This window comes from Centruroides sculpturatus, unplaced genomic scaffold, assembly GCF_000671375.1.
Source record: "Centruroides sculpturatus isolate CEXI.00-Female unplaced genomic scaffold, Cexi_2.0 scaffold1, whole genome shotgun sequence".
Taxonomy (NCBI): domain Eukaryota; kingdom Metazoa; phylum Arthropoda; class Arachnida; order Scorpiones; family Buthidae; genus Centruroides; species Centruroides sculpturatus.
In genome coordinates this window covers 1,029,086-1,046,281 of record NW_019384326.1, presented here as the reverse complement: position 1 = coordinate 1,046,281, position 17,196 = coordinate 1,029,086, and positions in this window count along the sequence as shown.

Below are 17,196 nucleotides of genomic sequence, written 5' to 3'. Positions count from 1 at the left end.
TATCTGGTCTCGAATTTTACGTAACCTATATCGTTCTCGAAATTAAGGAAGGAAAGTCAGACAGACAGCCGTCAGTGGGAACTTACTGGTCTACAGTTTTTATAAATTTCAGCCCAAAAATATTACTTAATAATTTATTTATGTGATTATTAAAGTAAAAGTAAGTTTTGAAAGTTCGTATCGTAGTATTTTTAAGTGATAAACTGATCTTAAAATATGAATTTTTTACAGAAAAAGTGTATTTCAAGAAGAGGAAGAAAAAGAAGAAAAAGTCTCCTTCTCTCTGATGGAATTTCGCAAACTTCATCTTGTTTGATATATTTAAATATATTCAATAAACAAAATTCAACCTCAAATTTTGGCTTTTAAATCCATCTGCTGTTTTAAACTCAAAAATAATGACTTAATGTTTTTTATAGGAAAAAATTCTTTAAGTTTTTTTCACTCTGAGAATGCAGTTTTTGTTGAAAAATCTCAGAAAAAATTGTTAAAAAATTTGATATTATACTATAATAAACTCCATTCTTTATATATCGTGATACAGTTTCAGAAAAAAAACTCTCTCATAAAACTTGATATAACTACTTTTAAAATTAAGTTTATAACTTGGACCTTTGCTATAAAAAAACAGAAAAAATCAATAATATTTTTAGTTATTTTGCTTTATAAATTGTTATAAATTAATAATAAAATTTAATTTATCTACAACGAAATTCCCATTTTTTTAATTAAAAAAATGTTTCAATTATTAAATAAAATTGTAAAAAAATTAATTTATTTAATTTATATTTTCAGGAATATATTTTTTTAAAAATTATTCTTTATATTAAAGAAATTAATAATTATACAAAAAGTATTCCAAAGGGAAATATAAATAAAATATTTTTTTTCTTTTAAATAAAGCGATTAAAATAAATAAATTCGTAAATTTCAAAAAATTAAACGAGTTGAAAAATAAATATAACAATTAGAATTAAATTTAAATGTGTTCAAAAAGTAAATAAAAATTTAAAATATAAGTATATTCAATTTCATCTGTTAAAAGATTTAATTTTAATTATTGATTACGTAACAATGTGACTTTAATTTCAATTATTGATTACGTAACAATGTGACTTTAATTTTAATTATTGATGACGCAACACTATTATTTTAATTTAACTATCACTGACGCAATAATATAATATTAATTTTAATTATTGATGACGAGACAATGCGATGTCGAATTTTAATTATTGATGACGTAACAATATAATTTCAAATTTTAATTTTTGATGACGAAACAGTACAATTTTAATTTTAACTGTTATTTCTTTCCTTTAATAATAATTATTATTTTTTTTCTATTCGTTTTATTTAATAATTATTTTAATTTAAAATAAAATATATATTTATTTATTTATCAAACAATATAATTTAATTTACATAAAGCCAGTGTTTATTCTATTATTATTCACTTAAATAAGGCCATTAATATAGAAGACTTGACATTTTTTTAAATGTAAATTTTACAGTTAATAAGCAAAAAGTATTTATTAAAGAGAAAGAAATATTTTGTTAAATATTTCCCACGTCTTCGTAGTCATTATGTTGTTACTTATTTATAAAAATGGCTGCATGACCAATTTAATAACTTCATCTTTGAACAACGGTGTAGGTTAACGAGTAAAAAAATCCATTCATAACTAAAGCGTGTCACATAAAATTGTAATGTAGAAGGCTCTACTCTATTTACATGCTTGTCAATCTAAACTGTAACCATATTTTTTAAATTTTCTTTAAGAATTTCTTATTTTTTTTAATGAATTCTTTACGACAACAACTGTGGGAAAGTATGCATTATCATTATTAATTACTAGAAAGTAGTTTGAGATCCTTGAATTGTAATTTTCAACCTAATTAAAATAAAGTGAAACGAAATGAACGTTGTACTTTTTCTCTTTAAACTTAACTTATTATTATTACTTTTTAAATTAAAAAAAATATCCTTTAATAATTGACAAAATAAGAAAAATTACCTCTTTAATTTTAATTTTTAAAATTATTTTTATGAATAATATTTTATATTTTATATTAAGCTTGAAGTAAATAGGTTAATTAATGTTTATATTTGTTAATTTTATAAATTCTCCGCTTTAAAAAGTTAATTAAATGTGTTTTAATGAATAATTAACATTCACTTATTTAGCAAATTTATAATCTTTCCTGGTGACGTAGAGTTGTTTAAATTTGCTACCGTATCCTAAAATATATTAATAATAATTTCTAATTTATTTATTTATAAAAATGGATCGTGGATTTAACTCGAAACCTTCTAAATTATTTTATCTAATGAATTATAACAACTTAATTAATTAATTAATATTCTATGGGCTTATCCATAGAATAAGCTTTGCTTCATTCAGTTTAAAGTAGTGACATTAATGACTTTTCAGTTGACAATTTTCACTTCCAACTTGAATAAATTATTTTGTAATGAACCTCATTCAATGTCTGATGAGCTTATAGAGCAAAATTTGTTTTAGAATTTGAGCTCATAATTTAAAAAAATGATCACTTTTAATGTCAAGTATTTATTCGTTTTCTATGAGACATTAGAAATATTTTAAAAACAATTAAGGAAATTTTCAATAATATTAGAAATGTAAGCTAAAAAGCCTTTTAAATAATGTTATTAAGCTCTTTTAAGCAATTTATTTTATGTAATTTTCACGAATTTTTGAGTTCTGTCCGGCAAAATAATGCTTTTTGACATAGAAATGTTTATTTATCTGTAAAATTATTTAAAATTTTATAAGTGTAAAATATAATTTACCTGTAATATTATAAAAATCCAACAATACTTGCTCATAATATCTAATAAGCTCACTTGCTGATTAAAATTTTCATAAACACATTGGATTATTTAAAACTTCATAAGTATATTTACTTATTTAGAACTTTTTTAGTCAATCTGCTTATCCAGAACTTCATACGTTCTTATTCTTCCTCAGGACTTTCCAAATTCGTCTCCTGGGACCTCATAAATACATTTACTCATTTAAAACTTTCTCAGTTCATCTTCCCTTCAGGATTTCTTAAGTTTATCTTTATTTTTAGGACTTCAAAAACATCAGGATTCATTCACACTTTCATAAATTCATCTGTTCATTCTGAATCTCATAAAAAATCAGCTCATTCAGTATTTCAAGCCCATATTTACTCAAAAGAAATTCATAAGAGAACATATATAAATCTTTAATCTTAATTTTGTAACTTAATTTCGCCTGAAAAAAATTATTAAGTTTCATTTTGTAGTAAACAATTCAGTGATAAAATATAAAAAGAAATTTATTTTATAAATTATTTACAGTCGTTGACATTTAACATAATTGGTTAATTCGATTTTAAATTGAATTTTCAGCGGTTTAAATTTAACGGATTGCTGCAAAATTAACCGATCACTGTAGTCGATCACTGTCGAAACGACCTTCGATCAGCTCAATTGGTTACGACTTTTACATTTAATTCAAGAATAAAATAATTCCCTTAAATTTTGCAAAAATGTGCAATAAGACTTGATAAATGAAATCTATCGATAAAAAGAAAAACATTTAGATATATTTCTCTATTAAGTCACTTAAAATTCGTTTCCTCTTCGATTGCCAATACATATTTAGATAAAAAAAATCACTCTAGGTTTTAAAAATAAATTATTCTAATCAATTAAATGTAATGAATTTAACAAAAAACGGAAGCAAAGATAATATTTTTAAAGTCACGTCGACATAAAACAATATTTTAAAAGCCTTCAATACAAATCACCTATCCCTAAATGGCTATATTTACAACAAAATAATTTACCTAAGCTCCTCCTGTATAACTAATTATGTATATGATTGGATGGAGTTTGCATAATTAGCGCAAAGTCCCGCCCAAATCTAAACACCTCAAAAAGAGCAGCATTCACAAGTATTTGTTTTTTTTTTAAATATTTAATAAGTGGGTGGAGTTAATATAATTATGTAAAGCTCCTCCCACATTTATGCATAATGTAAAAGGGGAGGTCAGCAAAACTCCGCCCTGAATTAAATTTAAGTAAGCATAAAAATTGTCTTTTTAAATATTTAATAAGTAGGTGGAGTTAGTATAATTAGACGAAACTCCTCCCATATTTATGCATAATTTAAAAAGGGGCGAAACCAATTAAACCCCGCTCCTAAATAAATATAAGTCAGCATAAAACGAATTTTTCGTCCGGAAATTTCTTTAATTTAATTCCGTAACAACGCACGAAATTATTTGGAAGCCGAAAAGAAATTTCGAATCTAATATTAGGAAAGAAAATTAGAAAAATTTTTGTATGTAATTAATTGTCACTTCTTATCACTAAATCTTAATTAAATGTTCGAATATTTCTTTTCTAACTATTTAACACTTTCCAATTTATTGTTATAGACATGCAACTCGTTATATTTTTACTTAGTTATGTTCGTGTACGTCAAAGTTTTAAGATCTCTCAGCGTAAAAACTGACCTAATTAATTAAAATGACAAAATTAGCTGATTCTTGCAAATTCACGAATCTCTAATTTCAATATCTAAATTAATACTAGAAGTTACGATAACTCTAATTGCTTTTCAATTTTTTATTACTTCAGCATCTTCAGAGTCATTATGAAATGTAATCTACGAGGATCCTCTGATAATCAAGCTTTGNTATCTGGTCTCGAATTTTACGTAACCTATATCGTTCTCGAAATTAAGGAAGGAAAGTCAGACAGACAGCCGTCAGTGGGAACTTACTGGTCTACAGTTTTTATAAATTTCAGCCCAAAAATATTACTTAATAATTTATTTATGTGATTATTAAAGTAAAAGTAAGTTTTGAAAGTTCGTATCGTAGTATTTTTAAGTGATAAACTGATCTTAAAATATGAATTTTTTACAGAAAAAGTGTATTTCAAGAAGAGGAAGAAAAAGAAGAAAAAGTCTCCTTCTCTCTGATGGAATTTCGCAAACTTCATCTTGTTTGATATATTTAAATATATTCAATAAACAAAATTCAACCTCAAATTTTGGCTTTTAAATCCATCTGCTGTTTTAAACTCAAAAATAATGACTTAATGTTTTTTATAGGAAAAAATTCTTTAAGTTTTTTTCACTCTGAGAATGCAGTTTTTGTTGAAAAATCTCAGAAAAAATTGTTAAAAAATTTGATATTATACTATAATAAACTCCATTCTTTATATATCGTGATACAGTTTCAGAAAAAAACTCTCTCATAAAACTTGATATAACTACTTTTAAAATTAAGTTTATAACTTGGACCTTTGCTATAAAAAAACAGAAAAAATCAATAATATTTTTAGTTATTTTGCTTTATAAATTGTTATAAATTAATAATAAAATTTAATTTATCTACAACGAAATTCCCATTTTTTTAATTAAAAAAATGTTTCAATTATTAAATAAAATTGTAAAAAAATTAATTTATTTAATTTATATTTTCAGGAATATATTTTTTTAAAAATTATTCTTTATATTAAAGAAATTAATAATTATACAAAAAGTATTCCAAAGGGAAATATAAATAAAATATTTTTTTTCTTTTAAATAAATCGATTAAAATAAATAAATTCGTAAATTTCAAAAAATTAAACGAGTTGAAAAATAAATATAACAATTAGAATTAAATTTAAATGTGTTCAAAAAGTAAATAAAAATTTAAAATATAAGTATATTCAATTTCATCTGTTAAAAGATTTAATTTTAATTATTGATTACGTAACAATGTGACTTTAATTTCAATTATTGATTACGTAACAATGTGACTTTAATTTTAATTATTGATGACGCAACACTATTATTTTAATTTAACTATCACTGACGCAATAATATAATATTAATTTTAATTATTGATGACGAGACAATGCGATGTCGAATTTTAATTATTGATGACGTAACAATATAATTTCAAATTTTAATTTTTGATGACGAAACAGTACAATTTTAATTTTAACTGTTATTTCTTTCCTTTAATAATAATTATTATTTTTTTTCTATTCGTTTTATTTAATAATTATTTTAATTTAAAATAAAATATATATTTATTTATTTATCAAACAATATAATTTAATTTACATAAAGCCAGTGTTTATTCTATTATTATTCACTTAAATAAGGCCATTAATATAGAAGACTTGACATTTTTTTAAATGTAAATTTTACAGTTAATAAGCAAAAAGTATTTATTAAAGAGAAAGAAATATTTTGTTAAATATTTCCCACGTCTTCGTAGTCATTATGTTGTTACTTATTTATAAAAATGGCTGCATGACCAATTTAATAACTTCATCTTTGAACAACGGTGTAGGTTAACGAGTAAAAAAATCCATTCATAACTAAAGCGTGTCACATAAAATTGTAATGTAGAAGGCTCTACTCTATTTACATGCTTGTCAATCTAAACTGTAACCATATTTTTTAAATTTTCTTTAAGAATTTCTTATTTTTTTTAATGAATTCTTTACGACAACAACTGTGGGAAAGTATGCATTATCATTATTAATTACTAGAAAGTAGTTTGAGATCCTTGAATTGTAATTTTCAACCTAATTAAAATAAAGTGAAACGAAATGAACGTTGTACTTTTTCTCTTTAAACTTAACTTATTATTATTACTTTTTAAATTAAAAAAAATATCCTTTAATAATTGACAAAATAAGAAAAATTACCTCTTTAATTTTAATTTTTAAAATTATTTTTATGAATAATATTTTATATTTTATATTAAGCTTGAAGTAAATAGGTTAATTAATGTTTATATTTGTTAATTTTATAAATTCTCCGCTTTAAAAAGTTAATTAAATGTGTTTTAATGAATAATTAACATTCACTTATTTAGCAAATTTATAATCTTTCCTGGTGACGTAGAGTTGTTTAAATTTGCTACCGTATCCTAAAATATATTAATAATAATTTCTAATTTATTTATTTATAAAAATGGATCGTGGATTTAACTCGAAACCTTCTAAATTATTTTATCTAATGAATTATAACAACTTAATTAATTAATTAATATTCTATGGGCTTATCCATAGAATAAGCTTTGCTTCATTCAGTTTAAAGTAGTGACATTAATGACTTTTCAGTTGACAATTTTCACTTCCAACTTGAATAAATTATTTTGTAATGAACCTCATTCAATGTCTGATGAGCTTATAGAGCAAAATTTGTTTTAGAATTTGAGCTCATAATTTAAAAAAATGATCACTTTTAATGTCAAGTATTTATTCGTTTTCTATGAGACATTAGAAATATTTTAAAAACAATTAAGGAAATTTTCAATAATATTAGAAATGTAAGCTAAAAAGCCTTTTAAATAATGTTATTAAGCTCTTTTAAGCAATTTATTTTATGTAATTTTCACGAATTTTTGAGTTCTGTCCGGCAAAATAATGCTTTTTGACATAGAAATGTTTATTTATCTGTAAAATTATTTAAAATTTTATAAGTGTAAAATATAATTTACCTGTAATATTATAAAAATCCAACAATACTTGCTCATAATATCTAATAAGCTCACTTGCTGATTAAAATTTTCATAAACACATTGGATTATTTAAAACTTCATAAGTATATTTACTTATTTAGAACTTTTTTAGTCAATCTGCTTATCCAGAACTTCATACGTTCTTATTCTTCCTCAGGACTTTCCAAATTCGTCTCCTAGGACCTCATAAATACATTTACTCATTTAAAACTTTCTCAGTTCATCTTCCCTTCAGGATTTCTTAAGTTTATCTTTATTTTTAGGACTTCAAAAACATCAGGATTCATTCACACTTTCATAAATTCATCTGTTCATTCTGAATCTCATAAAAAATCAGCTCATTCAGTATTTCAAGCCCATATTTACTCAAAAGAAATTCATAAGAGAACATATATAAATCTTTAATCTTAATTTTGTAACTTAATTTCGCCTGAAAAAAATTATTAAGTTTCATTTTGTAGTAAACAATTCAGTGATAAAATATAAAAAGAAATTTATTTTATAAATTATTTACAGTCGTTGACATTTAACATAATTGGTTAATTCGATTTTAAATTGAATTTTCAGCGGTTTAAATTTAACGGATTGCTGCAAAATTAACCGATCACTGTAGTCGATCACTGTCGAAACGACCTTCGATCAGCTCAATTGGTTACGACTTTTACATTTAATTCAAGAATAAAATAATTCCCTTAAATTTTGCAAAAATGTGCAATAAGACTTGATAAATGAAATCTATCGATAAAAAGAAAAACATTTAGATATATTTCTCTATTAAGTCACTTAAAATTCGTTTCCTCTTCGATTGCCAATACATATTTAGATAAAAAAAATCACTCTAGGTTTTAAAAATAAATTATTCTAATCAATTAAATGTAATGAATTTAACAAAAAACGGAAGCAAAGATAATATTTTTAAAGTCACGTCGACATAAAACAATATTTTAAAAGCCTTCAATACAAATCACCTATCCCTAAATGGCTATATTTACAACAAAATAATTTACCTAAGCTCCTCCTGTATAACTAATTATGTATATGATTGGGTGGAGTTTGCATAATTAGCGCAAAGTCCCGCCCAAATCTAAACACCTCAAAAAGAGCAGCATTCACAAGTATTTGTTTTTTTTTTAAATATTTAATAAGTGGGTGGAGTTAATATAATTATGTAAAGCTCCTCCCACATTTATGCATAATGTAAAAGGGGAGGTCAGCAAAACTCCGCCCTGAATTAAATTTAAGTAAGCATAAAAATTGTCTTTTTAAATATTTAATAAGTAGGTGGAGTTAGTATAATTAGACGAAACTCCTCCCATATTTATGCATAATTTAAAAAGGGGCGAAACCAATTAAACCCCGCTCCTAAATAAATATAAGTCAGCATAAAACGAATTTTTCGTCCGGAAATTTCTTTAATTTAATTCCGTAACAACGCACGAAATTATTTGGAAGCCGAAAAGAAATTTCGAATCTAATATTAGGAAAGAAAATTAGAAAAATTTTTGTATGTAATTAATTGTCACTTCTTATCACTAAATCTTAATTAAATGTTCGAATATTTCTTTTCTAACTATTTAACACTTTCCAATTTATTGTTATAGACATGCAACTCGTTATATTTTTACTTAGTTATGTTCGTGTACGTCAAAGTTTTAAGATCTCTCAGCGTAAAAACTGACCTAATTAATTAAAATGACAAAATTAGCTGATTCTTGCAAATTCACGAATCTCTAATTTCAATATCTAAATTAATACTAGAAGTTACGATAACTCTAATTGCTTTTCAATTTTTTATTACTTCAGCATCTTCAGAGTCATTATGAAATGTAATCTACGAGGATCCTCTGATAATCAAGCTTTGAAAAATCTATAATATTTTTTTTTTCAAATGTTTTTTTTTAATTTCAGTTTCCTCCCCGTCTTCTTGAAACTAATTTGAGGCGTGGTTTTACAAATTTTATTGTCCACTTAAAAATGGATCGTGGATTTAACTCGAAACCTTCTAAATTATTTTATCTAATGAATTATAACAACTTAATTAATTAATTAATATTCTATGGGCTTATCCATAGAATAAGCTTTGCTTCATTCAGTTTAAAGTAGTGACATTAATGACTTTTCAGTTGACAATTTTCACTTCCAACTTGAATAAATTATTTTGTAATGAACCTCATTCAATGTCTGATGAGCTTATAGAGCAAAATTTGTTTTAGAATTTGAGCTCATAATTTAAAAAAATGATCACTTTTAATGTCAAGTATTTATTCGTTTTCTATGAGACATTAGAAATATTTTAAAAACAATTAAGGAAATTTTCAATAATATTAGAAATGTAAGCTAAAAAGCCTTTTAAATAATGTTATTAAGCTCTTTTAAGCAATTTATTTTATGTAATTTTCACGAATTTTTGAGTTCTGTCCGGCAAAATAATGCTTTTTGACATAGAAATGTTTATTTATCTGTAAAATTATTTAAAATTTTATAAGTGTAAAATATAATTTACCTGTAATATTATAAAAATCCAACAATACTTGCTCATAATATCTAATAAGCTCACTTGCTGATTAAAATTTTCATAAACACATTGGATTATTTAAAACTTCATAAGTATATTTACTTATTTAGAACTTTTTTAGTCAATCTGCTTATCCAGAACTTCATACGTTCTTATTCTTCCTCAGGACTTTCCAAATTCGTCTCCTGGGACCTCATAAATACATTTACTCATTTAAAACTTTCTCAGTTCATCTTCCCTTCAGGATTTCTTAAGTTTATCTTTATTTTTAGGACTTCAAAAACATCAGGATTCATTCACACTTTCATAAATTCATCTGTTCATTCTGAATCTCATAAAAAATCAGCTCATTCAGTATTTCAAGCCCATATTTACTCAAAAGAAATTCATAAGAGAACATATATAAATCTTTAATCTTAATTTTGTAACTTAATTTCGCCTGAAAAAAATTATTAAGTTTCATTTTGTAGTAAACAATTCAGTGATAAAATATAAAAAGAAATTTATTTTATAAATTATTTACAGTCGTTGACATTTAACATAATTGGTTAATTCGATTTTAAATTGAATTTTCAGCGGTTTAAATTTAACGGATTGCTGCAAAATTAACCGATCACTGTAGTCGATCACTGTCGAAACGACCTTCGATCAGCTCAATTGGTTACGACTTTTACATTTAATTCAAGAATAAAATAATTCCCTTAAATTTTGCAAAAATGTGCAATAAGACTTGATAAATGAAATCTATCGATAAAAAGAAAAACATTTAGATATATTTCTCTATTAAGTCACTTAAAATTCGTTTCCTCTTCGANTAAAAGACATTTTTTGATGAAGATTTTCACGAAAGAATTTTGAATGTAGATTTTTAATTAAGATTTTTTTTAACGGAAATTTCCAATTAAAATTTTTTATAAAGATTTTTTTATAGAGATTTCCAATGGAAATTTTTTTTTATAAAGACTTTCAACATAACTTATAATGTTCAATTGAAATAAAATTTGATTAATAATTATTATAAATAAAGCAATTAAATAGAATAGAATTTATTTTAACATTGTTTAAATTTCAATATATATGAATCTAATGCTGGAAATGCTGTTTGTATATACATTTCTTCTAATTAAAAACAATATTTCACGAAAATTTCTCCAAATTTTTTAAAAAAATATTTATAATGAAATTTTAATTAATAATTATTTATATATCATTTCTTATTTAATTATGTTATTCCAAAAATATTAATTATGTTTGCATATAAAAAGTATCATTAATATGAAAAGTTTTTGGTGAGAAAATTGTTACTTAGAAAGTTTTGAATAAGAAAAGACAATTACAATGTTACGTTTATTAGTAAAAAAATATACAATATATTTACATTTGTTCAGTAACATCAATAAACGTAACATCTATTTAATTAAACGTAACATTTAAACTTATATATTTATTTAAAATGGCATTGTTATGTTTATGAACAAATGGTTTTGTTACGTTTAATGAAAAATTATATGGTTACGTTTCTGAACAGAAAAAATATATTACTTACAGTACAATACTATAATTTAACTATATTATTACGTTTATGAAAATGTTATGTTATTACGGTTTTTAACAACGTAAGATTTATTAAACGGAAGTATTATATGTTACATTTCACGGAGAAAGTAAGGCATTGTTACTCTTTTTAAGCAAAAGCCATCATTGTTACGCTTTTCTAGGCGAAAAAATTTACATTGTTACGCTTTCAGAACAAAAAATTTATACTGTTACGTTTACTGAGCAAAAACTTGCATTGTTACGCTTACTGAATTAAAGAAAGGCTGAACAATCAAAAAAACGTCACTCAATTACGTTGGGTGAAGCATAATTAAATTATCTCAAGCAAAAAATAAATAAATAAACATTATTTAATTACATTACGTTAAACAAAAACATGTAAACATTTACTTATTTTCGAACGAAAGCGTAACTTAGTTACGCTGCAGAACTATTTTAAAGGTTAAAATTAACATTAAAATATAATATTAATATCGATCCCCCGAAGCTACTAATTAGCAAGTTTTATCTTATTTGTACCCCACCAATTGACATACCAATTAACCTTGTTACGAATGAAAATTATGTTACGAAAATTAATGAATTTTAAGAGCATAAAACATCAAAATTACAAACATTGGTTACGGGAAGCGCATTAATTTTGATACTAGAATGAGTCATTTGTAGTTTACTTTACTACACTGTTCTGTACCAGAAAACACTATTAACACAGTTACAGACACTGAATAATTAATGTTTGTGAATTAGTAAAGGTTAATTCATTATACCTCTTGAATTTTGTATGTAAACATAATGCAATTTCGGTTTGTGTGTTAAATAGTGTGACGTAGAACGTAGTAGAACAATAGTTGATATTACATTTCGAACACCAGTGATTGTGTTTATTCTATTGTATCGAGAAAAATTGATGATTGTTTAATACGATTATTCATTATTAACTAAGTTGATAATATAGTTTATCAGCTTTCTTCGCATTTGTGCTATTAAATTAAGTTATGAATGTATAATTTATACCAAAAACAAAGCAAATGTTAACATAACATTGCACTTTAATGACTTGAAGGGGCAAGATGACTTATGCTATAAGTCATACATTTTTACTTTTCTGGCCGTTATACATATATAACAAAGAGAAACTATGGCGATTTGTAAAAAATAATCCTTCAAAATTATAACATTTTTTGACTCGGGGTCCTCCAAACGTCTAAAAATATATAAACTTTATAATAAATTAAACATTAATTTGTTTCTGTAGGCTTTAAATCAATTTTATATAAGTTTATTTTTTGCATTAAAATTTATGATGTTTTTAGAATGTTAACTAAAAAAATATAAAAAATTTAATGTTATATCCTTATGTCATCTTGCTCTGTTATATATAAAACTATAATAAACATTCTGTAGTTGTTTATAATAAATAAACAATTAAACACACAGTAAAAAGTATATTTTTTTAAAAAATTTGTTTCGAATTCTAGAATCTCTCCTCCATTTCTGTTAATTTAAACCTGAAGATGAAGATGAAGAAACAGGGATGAAGGCGATACAAGCAATTTTTTAGCAGTTTAACTGATGCGGTGATTTTTTAATTAAAAAAAAACATTAAATTTAGTTTCAAATAAAACAGAATAAACGATAATCTTTCTTTAAAAACCAAAAGAAAAAAAATATATATATATTCAATAAAAATTCCGTTAAATCGAAATTGGAGTTATCAAAGTTACTCTTTGAACTGAGTCATAAAAATCAAATTTATGTTAAAAGTGTTTTCAGAAAACGATTAACCCACTTCTGCTCATTAACTTACTTTATCGTGTAATTCGAATCGTCTAAAATTACTTATAAAAAATCAGCAAGAAGAAGAAAGAACTCGACTTTTCTCTTGCAGTTTTAATAAGGATAAAGAAGATAAGGTCAAATTTTTTTTACGTTCAAATAAAACGCAATGAAAGATGAATTTTTCTAAGAAAAACCAGAGAAAAATTCAGTAAAAATTGCGTTAAATCGAGAGTGATACGAAATTGAAATGATGAGAATTGACCTTTGAACTTAGTCGTAAAAATTAAATTCATGTTAGAAGCATTTTTTTAGGACATTGTTAGTCCAATCATCCACTTGCGCACTCTTGTACAAACTCTCTTTAAACTGTTAAACAAATTGTCTAAAAGTTACTTTAAAATTGTAGCAAGAAGATGAAGAAAGAAGAGGGAGAAGGAAAGGAAGGGAAGAGGAGAAAAGATAAAAAAGAAGAGGAAAGAATGAAGGAAAAGAAGTAGAAAATGAAGAAGAAAAAGGAAGAAAAAAGTAGAATGGAAAAGGAAAAAGAGGATGAAGTAGAAGAGAAGAGAAAGAAGGAGTAAGAGGAGTAAGAGGAAAAGGAAAAGAGGATGAGATAAAAAGAAAAAGAAAAACAAAGAAGAAGAGGATGAGAAAGAAGATAAGAAAAAAGAAGGATTAAGAAAAACAGCTGGAGTAAGAAAAGAAAAAAAAATAAGATGAGGAAGAAATAGAAAAAAATGAAGTATAAAGAAAAGGATGAGGAAGAAAACAAGAGGAAGAGGAAGAGGTAAAAAGAATAAGCGCTACATTCTTCTCAAAAAAATTAATATAGATGAAAGAATTAAGATAAGGGTTTCTATGTATTGAATTGCGGTTCTCAATCACTTTTAAAACCAAAAACAACACTCAAATCAACTTTCAAATAAAGCGCAATAGACAAAAATTTCGTTAGATCGAAAGCGAAACAAAATCGAAGTTATCAAAATTGATCTTTGAACTGGATGTAAAAAAAAATTAAATCCACTTTTAACGCTAACTTACTTTAAAGCATAAAACCGAAATGGTCTAAAAATATTTTAAAAATCCGCCACGAGGAGAAGAAAAAGCGCTCGACTTTTCTCTAACAGATTTAATAGGGATGAAGGGAGTAAGGTGAGATATTTTTAGATGTTACTGAGTTATGTGACTAGTGCAGACTTAGAGTCTCCTTTAGAAGAACCACAATAGTCACGATGATATCAATATTTTAACCTTGACGTATCTGTGGGACCGTCAACTGCTACTATTTTTTTTATTTGTAAAAAAATCGATTTGTTTGATACTATTTTCTCTCTCTTCTCTTATTTTTTAGAATCTTTTACTCCCTTTAGAATTTTCTAAAGTGAAATCTGTTAGATTTGTATCCGATCGAAATACTTCATATATTTTGATGTTTTCCTCTACAGAGCTTAGAATTGCTTATAAATCCTTCGCTGTCACAGGAATCAAAATTATTTTCTGACTCTATGGATCTCCATTATACCAAGAGAAATATGGGCAATGCTATCTTACAATCGATTTTTTTTAGATTAATATAAAAGTAATGTAAAAATTCCTTTGTTTTTATATTAATTCTACGCTCAATTTTCGAGTAGAGCGTAAAATTCTTTGATGGGCTATTTTATAGATTTAAAATTGATATTTTGATACGATCCAGCTTTGGCTACATGCCACGGTAGTAAAGGACACGTGTGCCAAATTTCATTAAAATTACATCATTAATAAGACAGCGGATCTAGTTTAACTTCGGACAGACATTCTAATTGATGAACTTATGCAATGATAACTAACGTTGTGTATGTTTCACTAGTAGATGTTATTATTATCTAATTAAATTTTCATAACGTATCCGGATGAATCTGTTGTGAATTTTATAATTTTAAATCCTTTATATTTCATATACAATATTTTATGTTCGTGTACAAAGCGTGTTTTCGGTTATTTTTTGCAAAATTTTTTCAATCTTTGTTCATTTGAACATTTTGTGTGCGGTTTACATTACATTCTGAGCATTTTATAAGTACTTTACGTGTGCATTTTGAGCATTTTGTATACAATTTTCGCCTATATTAAGTATTTTTATGTGTAATTCATTTTCGTATACAGTATACAAATGCATTTTGAGTTGTTTTATTTACGTTTGACTTGTACATTTTTAGTATTTTAATGTACAGTTTACACGTGACAAATGTATAAGCTTACAGTTTACATATACATGTAAACTGAAGACATGTATATGTTTCAGTAATCTGTGAATCATTTCTACATTTTCATGTACAGTTTACATGAGCATTTTATACATAGTTTACATGCATATTTCCAGCATTCTATGTGCACTACATTTGTACATTTTCATGTACGGTTTACACATACATTTTGAATATTTTATATACAGTTTTCATGTATATTTAATCAAAAAGTCGCTTCTAGATATTTATTTTTTATGGATTGGTCATTCTTAGAATCTTCTCGTTTACCAGTTTCTGTTATTACCAATCTTACCTATGATATTTTAATTTCAACCATTGAAAAGTATTCAAAATTACGAAAAATCGATGTTTCTTCATACAAATGGTTTTCTTCTAATATTAAAAAACTACGTAATATTCTTAGAAAACAATGGTGCAAGTGGAAAAATATGACAATCCAAGAGACCAATACTTACATCGAGTTATCATAAAGAATGTTTATTGTCGTTTTTTAATCATTTTAATAGAATAGTCAATTCTTATGCCTCTGATCCCAAGACTTTTTGGGCTTTCATACCAAATTTCTTTAGGAATACTCCTAATAAAAGTATTGTATTTCATGATAATCAAGTATATGATATTTATCTTAATCTTAAACAAAAACTTGGTAATATTATTCCAGAAGACGATTACAAACCACTTACTTTTCTTCGCAAATATATATATTTTCCCTTCTCGTTTTCAGAAGTTTCTTATGCTATTAATTTACTTAATACATCTACTTTCAGCCCAGATCATATTCCAGCTGCATTTTATAAATTTGTCCAATCTATTTCTCCAAACATTCTTTCTCATTAATTTCAACCTAGTTATGTTTCCAATCAATGGATCTCATCAACAATTATTCTAATTCCAAAAAATGGATGAAAACACTGTTCGATACATCACACTTTCCCGTGCAAAGTTAAAGATTTTAATCTGTGGATATCGTAGAATCTACTGTCTTTTATCTAGTAAATTTCTTCCTTTTCAACATCGTGGCATTCATGATTAGTAAATATGTTATTGATCTTGAAATTCATACTTGGTTTATCAATTAATTCTTATTAAGAACTTATAAAATTAAAATACGAGATTATACTTTCCTCGGTTTTCTTCCATTATTGTGGTATCCAACAAGGATCTATTCTTGGTGGCCTTTTCTTTTCAATATGTTAAAATCTACAAACTTGAATATTAATACAGAAAAAAACATTGGTTATGTGTTAGGCTTTGATTCGTAATCCTCCATTATTTCTTTTTTACATCCATTCTAATTCAATTAATTACATAACTTCTATTAGATTTAGGCATAGTTTTTGATACCAAAAATCTTATTCATAAACTAGTTAAATCCCTTGATACCAGACATGGAATTTTATGGCAAATTTGTAAGCCCATCTTTAATATAAAAAAAAAGTTTTGTGGACCATTTGCAGTTAAAAACCCAAAATAGTTTTAAATTTATTTTTTAAAAATTTTTCTTTAAATATAAAAATTGTAAATTAAACTTTAAAATCAATTTTAATAATAAAATTTTTTAAA